The sequence below is a fragment of the Callospermophilus lateralis genome, unplaced genomic scaffold, assembly GCF_048772815.1.
Source record: "Callospermophilus lateralis isolate mCalLat2 unplaced genomic scaffold, mCalLat2.hap1 Scaffold_182, whole genome shotgun sequence".
Taxonomy (NCBI): Eukaryota; Metazoa; Chordata; class Mammalia; order Rodentia; family Sciuridae; genus Callospermophilus; species Callospermophilus lateralis.
The window spans coordinates 1496595-1507893 of NW_027512854.1; the positions used below are offsets into that span (position 1 = coordinate 1496595).

The 11299-nt window shown below is 38.5% G+C and overlaps 1 pseudogene; it reads left to right on the top strand.

Annotated features, from left to right (window-relative positions):
• Positions 1–7036: 7036 nt before the first annotated feature.
• LOC143388802 (AF4/FMR2 family member 4 pseudogene) lies at positions 7037–10643 on the top strand (annotated as a pseudogene).
• Positions 10644–11299: the final 656 nt, after the last annotated feature.

An 11299-nucleotide genomic window follows, 5' to 3' on the forward strand; every position in this document is an offset into this window, starting at 1 on the left:
ATTCATTAGTAAACAGGTCCTTATATTAGAAATTCTGATGTTACTCATACCTGACCTTGTTTAGCTCTTACAAGAACCTTGGTGACACAGCAGGTATTACCCCCATTTTATAGATTAGATGATTGAAGATTAAAAGATTAAAAAATTTCCCATGTTTACATGTACAACACAGGGCTAAGGTTAAAACCCAAGTATGCTTAATTACAAAATCCTTGTTCTTTCTATAACACTTTACAATTTCTTTCTAGTTATATTATTATTTTAAAGTAGATTATTGATTTTACTTTTCCAGTCTTAATTTATTCCTAGTCATATAATCAGGTTTTCATTCTGATCCAGAATAGATTTGTAGATTAACTAAAGTGAAGAAGATCTAAGTGGGAATGGGATTGTGTAATATTTCATTGATAATTATATATTAATTTGTTTTCATTTTAATGTCTCTGAAATCATCACTGCCTTATATTTGATAATCAGCAGGTGTTTATAATTGTTTAATTGTGGTAGTTTAACCTTTCTTTCTTAGTGACTTTTAAACTAATGGAGATTTTTCAGTTTATGGTTTCTTACACTAGACAAAATGTAGAATTAGTTCTTCAATGAAACTCAGTGATATTGGGGAAACCAGTCTAATCCTGACTCATACCCAGCTTCACTTCACAAGAAGAAAGATGCTCTATTTAAAAGTGGGTGTGGAGTTTGGGAGTTTCAGCTTTTGAAATTCCCTTGCTCTATTAGGAGTTATTTCCCTCCTGCGTAGTCCAGTTCTAACAATGAAAATTCTTTCTGTTTAAAATCTGCCTTTGGAACAGACACTAGTATAGCAATATGTAAAACAGTGGATGTGTAACGGATGTGATGCTGCAATATGTATATGGGGTAAAAAATGGGAGTTCATAACCCACTTGAATCAAAGTGTGAAATATGATATGTCAAGAACTATGTAATGTTTTGAACAACCAACAATAAAAATTAAAGAAAAAAAATAAAAATAAATAAAAAATAAAATCTGCCTTTGGATAATTGAAAATGGTATCTAATTTCATTATAATTTCATTATCTATGCTCTCTTCCTCCTATCTCTTTTGTAGACATGCTAATCAAAAGTTGTCTTTTTGTTAAGTTTTTCTTCTTAAGAAATTTAGAATTCCTTAACATATACAAATATGTGTGTAGGATGTTAAGTGATTACAGTGTATACAATGTATTCTAGTTGCTCCCTCAGTATCATCCATTTCTATATAAATATATCAGATTTTTTCATTATGTAAATTCCCATTTTTACCAAAAACCTTAATAAGGTATTAAAATTGATATGGTTTTTATTGTGTTAGTTATTATTTTTTTGAAGCTACCTCAAGCCCTGCCCACTCCTTTACCCCTTCTGAAAATGTTTCATTCACATTTCTTGAAGAAATTGATCTTTTTGCCCTCAGAATATCTTTACCGGTTATGTTGTAGAGATGTTTCATTTATTTATGTGTAAAATAGGAAGTAATGACATTGCCTACCTATCATGTTTATAGAATAAATGAGCTAATACATATGAAACTTAACAATAGATGTGTCACCTAACAATGGATCATAAATATTATTATTAGAAACCACTGTAGTCTTTTTTTCTGAACTATTTTATAGATAATAAGTTCCTAGAAGAAATAAGACATTGTATACATCTTGGTTTCCCTTATAATGCCTAAGATTATCCTTAACATATTCTGACACTCCCATTTTTTATTAATGAAAAAAACTTCCCACTCAGCATCCACCCTAATTGAATCAGACCATGTTACCCAATACTTGTGGGAAACAGGCTCATAGATTTCCCAATTTAAGCTGGGAATCGTGAAAATAATTTAGACTTTGAACACAGGCCCAAATTTAAATTCCAGCTGCCTTTTTGTTTTGATATTTGGGATCACATGGAACTCTCTGAGGCTCAGTTTTCTACTTCAATAAAACATTAAAAATATTTATCATGTGTTCTGTGAAAATTAAAATTATTACCTAGGTGATACATATATCACCCAGCACACAATTCCTGATAAGTAATCGGTTTTCTATAAATACAAACCACATATAACTATCATTCTTGCTATTTCAAAAATGAAAATTCCTGGGGGAATATTATTTAACAATCATTAAAGCTCTATTTCTTTATCCATAAACGGGGCCCATGTTGATTTATTCCTATAATTAAAAAATGATTAAGTCATTCACATAAAGCTCCATGCAAGGTCTTCACTGAGTAGATGATGTTAACCTCAAATCCTGCCCACTCTTTCCCACATCTCATCCCTTAATATAACAAAGGGAGCAAGTATATTGTTCTTTAAAATGAGATATTTCCTAAAGTTCCTTGAGTGTATTGTGCTTATGAAAACTTTAGCAACATGAAAGCCTCCAATCTTTGCGTCTTCAGTTTAGAAAAGTTATGGGAATATTGGTCTTAACCTTCACCCATCTCCCACCAGCATTACCATAAGATTTTCAATTGTACCTGGAGTACTGGCCCTTCAGCTTTCAAAAACAGCATTTCTGAGGAGTCCTGTTTCATTATTAAGTTTCTGTATTTGGTTCCTAAATATTTTTTTAAAGAGTTGTGTCTCCTTTGTCTGAACAAAGTGAAAACAGAGACAGTAATTGGCTCCTCTCTTGACCTTCCACAGGAGAAGTTTAAGACAAAGCCCTGGACACTTGTTTCTCAAAAATTCCCCAAATAAGATGAGAATTCTTGTGTAGGTCTGCAGACTTGCACTAGGACACCACTGTTATAGGGGATGCAATTTTATATTGGTAGCATAATTTGACAGCAAATTGTTACCATTATCTCTTTATTAAAACATCAGGATTCAGAGCACAATTGTCATGCTTGCCAATTTGACCCTGGAGTTCTTAGCAATACTGACAGTCCAATTATATTCATGCATATTTCTTTACTGATTGGAGTCATGGCCATTTCTTCAGATGTGGAAGCACTGAGGTACCTGTAAATTGATTGGGTCTGATAATAGTCTCCCACAATCACAAGGTTACACAGTGGGAGTGTCCATCTAAGACCATAAGGCAGGACTATTGAAATTTTTGGATGGTTAACACACCACACTTGAGAACTATAATGTTTGCCCACATATAGAGTAAACAGCTCTAACTATAACCACAGCACCAGTGAATTTCTTTTTTGTATTCTGCTTTAGGGAGAAAGAAGCAAAGCACAATGAAATTAACCAATATCTGGTCAGTTCAGATTCAAAATTCAATATACTACAGCTTATTACCTCAATAATAATTCCTACTGACCTCAAGGCACTGCAGAGTCATCAATCATGGAGAAAATATTAAATTAGCTTTAGTATACTGTACTTAGCAAGGCTGTAAAGTAGACTAATGCATTTTGAAAAGATTTTTTTTCCAGCCACTTAGTTTGACACAAAATTGTTTTTTCCATCCCTCAGTTATCCAGAATATTCTAATCATGAGGAATGAACAGAGGTTCCCCTCATACTGCTAAAATGGGTAATGTCGGGGGTTTTTGTTTTGCCAATTGATACAATGTGCAGAGTAAAATGTGGAAAACACACTCTTGATGGGTTCACCTTGCAGCATTCATGATGCTGTCCCTATGTCACATTTGGATACTGAAGAGAATGTCAAGTATCCAAGTTTTTTATACAAGCAATGCCAATGTAAGGGTGAGGGACATCATTAAAGGAAAAGGTAACCCCATTCCCCTGTCAACCCTGGCAATGAGAATATAATTAATCACTCCCAAGTCTCCCAATGTTGCATCCATAGCCCCTGATTTAAGCAGAATGTGCCTATTATTTATCTCCATTACTGGCCAGCAACATTAATAAAAATCAGCTTAAGTTCTGAGCATGGAATCACTTCCTATAGATTCCAAGTTAATTTAAGAATGCCTAAATTGAAGGAAACATCCTTTCTCTGTCTCTGAGAAATGAGTTGGTTTTTCTGTGATACCCAGCTACAGCAATAAACAAAGATGATGCAGACATGAAGGTCCACAGCTAGTTCTTCCATTGATTACCTCCAGACATTAATTTCCAGTCTAATTGCTTTGGTTGGCACTTTCGCCTCAGCAGTACTTACATATGCCTACAGATCTGTTTGATCACAACTCTTGGGTTTTGAATTATTTAATACCCAATCAGTTCTAGAAATGTCCTTCACACCCCATCCAGAATTTCTGCAAAGGAATAAATATAATGTGATATTAAATAAAATGAATTCCTAACCCACAGATCTCCTTAATAGTTTACCATCTTTGTAGTCCTGAATTATTTTCTTTGTTCATGAAACAATTGCTTTAGTAAGATCAAAATCACAACACACTTCCACATTTCATCTGGGTTCAATGAGCAATAAGAATATATTATACATAAGAGATGATAAAATTATATTTGCTTCATCATGAAAATTATAGCTTTCAGAAATTTTCTTCTATCTATTTAGCTGCATTTCTGTGATTCTTTAATTTTTAAGTGTTATTTTATACATTTTAAAAATAGTGCGTGCCAGCTTTTTTAAATGTTCAAATAAATGTACTACTTAATTTAAGACTGAATGTATGATGCTGTCTAGTTCTTTCAGCATTATGTGGGCATGGGCTTTGGATTGCTTACTCTTTGCACTTTAGATATATCAAACATTAGTATTTTAGGTGTGAGATCTCATCTACTCAGCAGTTTTGTTCTCCCTCCAAAACTATTTTAATGGCAACATGTATTTTAATTGATTTATCAACTATCTTACAAGATATTAATCTTACTTTTTCTTGTTGAAATTGCTAGCTTTTAGAAAATGATTTTAAATTTAATACATATAAGCATGCATATCTAATATATATAACTCTAACATATACAAATGTATGCATACTTATGTATATACATAGTAAGTCAGACCAAATGGAAGTTTAAATATTCTGAGAAAACCACATTTTTTAGGTCTCTAAGTGACTGCTATTTATACAAAAATGACCAGTGCTCACATTTATCAAACAGAATATTACTACTAAAGTGATTGCTTTACAGAGAAATTAAGTTGAGAATTATCTAGAGAATTTGTTGAATGCTTTCAGAAAAACAATTCTCTTCCCTTTTTGTTTTTTACAAATTGAAGCTACTTCAGCCTGAGTTACCAAATAAGTTTTTTAAACTCTTCATTCCACCATTCCTATAAGACAGCCTCATATATTAATCAGTTTGCAATGATGGTCCTTTGAGAATGTTATCTGAGTGTGTATTTAAGTGCAATAAGTAAACCTGACATTTATAGGAATAAAAGAAATAGATGTAAGTTAGGTTGGAAACTAGCTGAGTAGCCACAGATCCAACTAAAAGGCAAAGAATGTTGCTGTTAAAAGGAAGAAAGGAAGAATAGTGTAACTGCTGTGTGCTCAGTCCACTGCTGTGTTCACTCAATATGCCCTGTTCTTCCTTTTCTCCACAGAGAACACATTCTCATCCTAGCCCTAAACAAGAAAGACCAGAGTCTCATCCAGTTTCTGAATCCAACTGAAAGTCCCGGATCAGTGGGTGATGTGTTTTACATTCCAGCAAGTTCAGAGGCCCATCAAATATCCTTTCCTGCCTCCTATACTATACCTGATAAAGAATGGTAGAATATGATCAGAATCATCCTAATACAATTTTTTTTTACTTAGAATATGGAAGATTGGGGGAAAAACCCCAAAACTCACTGATCCAGAGCAAAACTCTGTAGGTTAGAAACTGGAGAGATTTCTCCTCTCTTTGAGGAATTTGTCTATTATTTCTATGGTGTCTACATGATCCTTTAGGAATTTTTTCTTTCTGAGTTTTTGGGGGAATTGCATTATCCAAAAAAGAGAAACACAAGCTTGAATGGACAAAAGCTTTAGGGTTGATTTGTTGGCCCCTAAATCAGTCCTCAGCCCCCTCCTCCAGCCTTTACTCTGTAAGGAAGTAAGCTGTGACAGCTGCATGAGCCCAGGAAGGCAAACCCATTGATGCCAACTGCTCTCTAACATGCACACATGGGGTCAAAATCTTCACATCAGTTGTCAGTTCCATTTGAGGATAATCATCATTAAGGATTTCTTCCTGTCTTATTTCTTGGTGTATAAACTTATTATTATTATTATTATTTGCTATTGTTTACCATCCCTCAATTTAAGCCCTGCCACTTTGAGACCATTTGCAAAGGTGGCCATTGTGAGAACGCAACTGCCTTTGCCACTGAGTGGCTCATGTTTTAGAATATTTTTTCTGAGTCTCCTGAAAAGGGCTCTACGCAAGTAATCATATTTCCGGCTGTTTGGGGAGAAGAGCAGTTGAATTTTCCATTGTTGCGCTGCCCCAAATTCCTGAACTTACAGTAAATTGACAGAAAGTTCCCTTTAGCAAACTTTTTTCCCCCACCTTGGTTGTCAGCTTTGGAAATGGGAAGTGATTAATTTAATTAATTTATACTTGGCTGATCTCTTTTTTAGCATGTTGTTACATGGCATGGACAGCATATACCAACACCCAGACTTTTTCAAACACTCTCCTGGAGCCAGAGTCTTAATATGTAACAGGTCTGACTTTCAAGTTATCATGGATAACAGGTTTGAAAATTCTCATTATGACATAATTACAATAAAGTCACTAGATTCATTACCTTACCATTTCACCATTGCCACCACCTACTTTAAGATTTTGTTAGAGTCCTGGCTGTGGGAGTCGAGCCGTCGCCGCCGCCGCCGCCAGCGGACGGGGCGGGGATCGCGGTGCCAGGTCTTCGTCAGCCCGCCCCCGCCGCCTCAGTCAGCCGTCCCAGGCTGGGCCCCGCCGTCATGGAGCGGGGCGGGCCTCCCTCTTTGCCGTGTGAGGTGTGCCGTCGCCACCGCCTTAGCTTTCCGAGGCCTCCGGAACCTCCGCCGCCCGAAGCCCCTCGCCCTTGGCAGGCTGTCGCCGCCCTCTGGGCGGGCCTGAATGCGCGTCCGGTGAAGGTGCAGGCCCGGCGTCGCCGCTGCCGCAGCCGGGAGATGGTTCGGGCCTAGCGGAGCCGGGACTGGAGCAACATGAACCGTGAAGACCGGAATGTGCTGCGTATGAAAGAACGGGAAAGGCGGAATCAGGAAATTCAGCAGGGTCAAGACGCCTTCCCACCTAGCTCTCCTCTCTTTGCTGAACCATACAAAGTCACTAGCAAAGAAGATAAGTTATCAAGTCGTATTCAGAGTATGCTCGGAAACTACAATGAAATGAAGGATTTCATAGGAGACAGATCGATACCGAAGCTTGTTGCAATTCCCAAGCCTACTGTACCACCGACAGCAGATGAAAAATCAAACCCAAATTTCTTTGAACAGAGGCATGGAGGCTCTCATCAGAGTAGCAAGTGGACTCCAGTAGGACCTGCACCCAGCACTTCTCAGTCTCAAAAACGGTCCTCAGGCTTACAGAGTGGACATAGTAGCCAGAGGACCAGTGCAGGTAGTAGCAGTGCCACTAATAGTACTGGCCAGAGGCATGACCGTGACTCATATAGCAGTAGCTGGAAAAAAAGCCAGCATGGATCAGAACACTCCAAATCACGATCTTCTAGCCCTGGAAAACCCCAGGCTGTTTCTTCATTAAGCTCTAGTCATTCCAGGTCTTATGGGAATGATCATCATAGCAAGGAACATCAGCGTTCCAAATCACCTAGGGATCCCGATGCCAATTGGGATTCTCCTTCCCGAGTACCTTTTTCAAGTGGGCAGCACTCAAATCAGTCTTTCCCACCTTCATTGATGTCAAAGTCCAGTACAATGTTACAGAAACCCACTGCCTATGTGCGGCCCATGGATGGACAGGAGTCCATGGAACCAAAGCTATCCTCTGAGCACTACAGCGGCCAATCCCATGGCAACAGCATGACTGAGCTGAAGCCCAGCAGCAAAGCACATCTTACCAAGCTGAAAATACCTTCCCAACCACTGGATGCATCAGCTTCTGGTGATGTGAGCTGTGTGGATGAAATTCTTAAAGAGATGAGGCATTCATGGCCTCCCCCTCTAACGGCTATTCATACACCATGCAAAACAGAACCTTCCAAATTTCCTTTTCCAACTAAGGAGACTCAGCAATCCAATTTTGGCCCTGGAGAACAAAAAAGATACAATCCTTCTGCTAAAACTTCAAATGGGCACCAATCTAAATCTATGTTAAAAGATGACTTAAAACTAAGCAGCAGTGAAGACAGTGATGGGGAACAGGACTGTGATAAAACAATGCCAAGGAGTACACCAGGAAGTAATTCTGAACCTTCACATCATAATAGTGAAGGAGCAGATAACTCCAGGGATGATTCTAGCAGCCACAGTGGATCTGAAAGCAGCTCAGGATCAGATTCAGAGAGTGAAAGTAGTTCCAGTGACAGTGAGGCAAATGAACCATCCCAGAGTGCATCTCCTGAGCCTGAACCACCACCAACAAACAAATGGCAACTTGATAATTGGTTGAATAAAGTGAACCCACATAAAGTTTCACCAGCGTCTTCTGTAGACAGTAACATCCCATCCTCTCAAGGCTACAAAAAAGAAGGCCGAGAACAGGGCCCTGGGAATAGCTACGCAGATCCAGGAGGGCCTAAGGAAACAAGTTCTGCTACTCCTGGACGAGACTCCAAAACTGTCCAAAAGGGATCAGAAAGTGGGCGTGGTAGACAGAAGTCTCCAGCACAGAGTGACAGCACAACACAGAGGAGAACTGTAGGCAAAAAACAACCCAAAAAAGCTGAGAAGGCAGCTGCTGAAGAGCCTCGTGGAGGCCTGAAGATAGAAAGTGAAACCCCTGTAGACATGGCTACCGGCATGCCCTCCAGCAGACACAAAGCAGCCACCAAAGGCTCAAGGAAACCCAATATAAAGAAGGAGTCTAAATCTTCCCCACGACCTACTGCAGAGAAAAAGAAATACAAGTCAACGAGTAAATCTTCCCAGAAATCGAGGGAAATCATAGAAACAGATACCTCATCCTCAGATTCAGATGAAAGTGAGAGCCTTCCTCCTTCTTCTCAAACTCCTAAGTATCCTGATAGTAATAGGACTCCCGTTAAACCCTCCTCTGTGGAGGAAGAAGATAGTTTTTTTTCAGCAACGAATGTTCTCTCCTATGGAAGAGAAGGAACTCCTTTCACCCCTCAGTGAGCCTGATGACAGGTATCCACTTATTGTGAAGATTGACCTGAATCTCTTGACTCGAATACCAGGAAAGCCTTATAAAGAAACTGAACCACCCAAGGGGGAAAAGAAAAATGTGTCAGAAAATCACACCCAAGAGGCTCAGAAGCAAGCCTCAGAAAAAGTTTCCAACAAAGGCAAGAGGAAACATAAGAGTGAAGATGATAACCGAGCCAGTGAGAACAAAAAAACCAAAACAGAGGAAAAGAACTCATCTGGCCACAAGCCATCCAGCAACAGAGTCATCAAAGCAGAGCGCTGCAAAAGAAAAGGAGTTGTTACCTTCACCTGCTGGACCTTTTCCTTCAAAAGACCCCAAAACAGAGCATGGCTCTCGGAAGAGGACTATTAGTCAGTCATCTTCCTTAAAGTCAAGCAGTAATAATAACAAGGAGAATAGTGGCAGCAGCAAAAACAGTTCCTCTGCAGCAAAACAGAAGAAGACAGAAGGGAAGACTTCCAGTAGCTCCAAGGAGGTTAAGGAAAAGGCTCCAAATAGCTCCTCTAACTGTCCTCCATCTACACCGACTCCTGATGCTTCTAAGCCTCGGAGAACAAAGCTTGCCTTTGATGACAGAAATTATTCAGCAGACCATTATCTACAAGAAGCAAAAAAGCTCAAGCACAATGCAGATGCATTGTCTGATAGGTTTGAAAAAGCAGTATACTATCTTGATGCTGTGGTATCTTTCATTGAATGTGGGAATGCATTAGAGAAGAATGCTCAGGAATCCAAATCCAAATACAAATTCCCTATGTATTCAGACACAGTGGAGCTTATCAAATACACTATGAAGCTAAAGAATTACTTGGCACCAGATGCCACAGCTGCAGATAAAAGACTCACAGTACTTTGCCTGAGATGCCAATCTTTGCTGTACCTGAAGCTCTTCAAACTGAAGAAGGAAAATGCTCTGAAGTACTCAAAGACACTGACAGAACACCTGAAGAATTCTTATAATAATTCTCAAGCACCATCACCTGGTTTGGGGTGCAAAGCCGTTGGGATGCCTTCCCCTGTTTCTCCAAAGCTGTCACCAGGCAATTCTGGAAATTATTCTTCTGGGGGCAGTAGTGCTTCAGCAAGTGGCTCTTCAGTGACCATTCCACAGAAGATCCACCAGATGGCAGCCAGCTATGTTCAGGTTACATCTAACTTCCTCTATGCCACTGAAATTTGGGACCAAGCTGAACAGCTTTCCAAAGAATAAAAATAATTCTTTGCTGAACTGGATAAAGTAATGGGCCCACTCATCTTTAATGCAAGCATCATGACAGATCTAGCTCGTTATACCCGGCAGGGACTGCACTGGCTTCGCCAAGATGCCAAGTTGATATCTTGAACTGAACACATTCTTGTTGCCTCTGATTTTTCCACAACACTGTGTTACATCACGAAGGAAAACTGCCATTACACCACCTAGTCAACACTAAGAATGAGGAATGGTTTTCTCCTCCTTGGTTCATGTGTTGTCTATAACCCAAAGCCATCATATCAATTGACCCCTTTAATATTCCCAATGTGAAAAATTATTTAAATACTTTTAAATCTGCAGCATATTGATAAGATGGTTTTAGTGATCTATAATAAGATTGAAATTCCAGTTGCAATTCGTAACTAATCAAGTGAGATTCTATTTATTTTAATTTTTTTAAGTTCCCAGACTGGGGCTTGTTTAAAACTTAGTTATTTCTGCCTATAAATTTACTCTGTTGAATATTTAGCATAAATTTAATGTAGGTGTTTTTATTTATATATTTTGGGAGCCTTGTTACCTATTGTCTTTTTGTGGTAGCTCTTCTATGAGTAAGAGTTGGTTCATCTAAAATAGGAACATGTTCTTTCTCTACCTACTACCTGATATTATTTCAAATCTTAACTGCAATTTTATTATTGTAAAATTTATGCTTAGTATTAAGCATTTCTTTTCTAACACATGAAAAGTCACTTAAAGATGAGAAGATGGCATTTCATGTGGCTATAAAATGAAATGTGTCTGATTTGGTATGCATTATTTCAAAAACTGTGAATATGTTAACACTACAGCAATCACAAGGTGACCATAACTTGCATTTAATGCATTACAAAAG